Below are 1,271 nucleotides of genomic sequence, written 5' to 3'. Positions count from 1 at the left end.
CACAGGCGCCCGCCACAATGCCCCGCTATTTTTTGGTTGCAGCTGTCATTGTTGTTTGGTGGGTCTGGGCTGGATTTGAACCCGCAACCTTAGGTGTATGTGGCTGGCGCCTTAGCCACTTGAGCCACAGGTGCTGAGCTGTGACCTCATTTTTTTGATCTTACATCCCTGACAACAAAAAATTGAGCATGTGCATATATGTATATGACATACATGTATATATGGTAATATATGCATGTATATGACATACATGTATATATGGTAATATATGCATGTATATTTATATCATCTATGTCTATATGGTATAATCTCAAAACCATGTACCATGTCATATGCCATTTAATACTGTACTAATATGTTACATGCTTTATAAAACATGTATCCTAAAATAGGTACTTTAAAGGACAAGATAAAAAATGAAAATAGAAGTTCTAATAATTTCTTTCTACACCCCATCATGTTCTTTGTCATTTCCCACTCTGGAGACCACTGTTTAATACTGTTGCCTTGCAGGGGATCCAAAAAGAAGAATCTGGCCAACGTTGAGCGACAATCTGGTTGTTCTCAGTAGCATCTCTATTTCCCTGAAGCACAGAAAACTGTTGACTAAAGGGGTGGAGAGCCATGTGCCACCATGATTTAAGGAGAAAGAAAAATAGGCCAGTTTAATATATTCAAAAATATTATTTCCATTCCATAGCAACCACTTGCAATACGCCAGCCCTGACTGCTGAGGCCTGAGAACAGAACAAGCGGCCTCTCTGTGGTGCACAGAATATCCTTTGTCATCACTGAAGACCAACATGTTCATGCTTGTCATCCCAACCCTGCTAGGAACTACAGGACAGGTAGGGTGCCCTTCCTGTCAGCAAGAGAAGCACGTGGACACCCAAACATGTAGGAGGAACCCAGGAAGGGCTTGTGGAACGGGCAATGAGTCTGAACCAGGCCCTCACAGGGATGGCCGAGTGTCCTAGGGCTGAGTGGCCCCCCTTTTGAATAGTGTTGAATGTTGTTAGTCCACACAGAAGCCTCCGCATCCACATACCAACTCTGATTGTAGGTACAGAAATCTAACATCCTTCATATAGCATTTCTCATGTGGGGAGCATTTGAGAACACAGAAAGCTAGGGGAATGGACTATCAAATTCTGTCTTTAGAGATAAGCTCATTGAAATCTGTTTAACGGCTCAGCACCCGTGGCTCAAGTGGCTAAGGTGCCAGTCATGTACACCCAAGGTGGCGGGTTCGAATCCAGCCCAGGCCGCCA

The sequence above is a fragment of the Otolemur garnettii genome, unplaced genomic scaffold (genome assembly GCF_000181295.1).
Source record: "Otolemur garnettii isolate 467f Iridium unplaced genomic scaffold, OtoGar3 scaffold00115, whole genome shotgun sequence".
NCBI lineage: Eukaryota > Metazoa > Chordata > Mammalia > Primates > Galagidae > Otolemur > Otolemur garnettii.
This window is presented reverse-complemented; position numbering follows the sequence as displayed.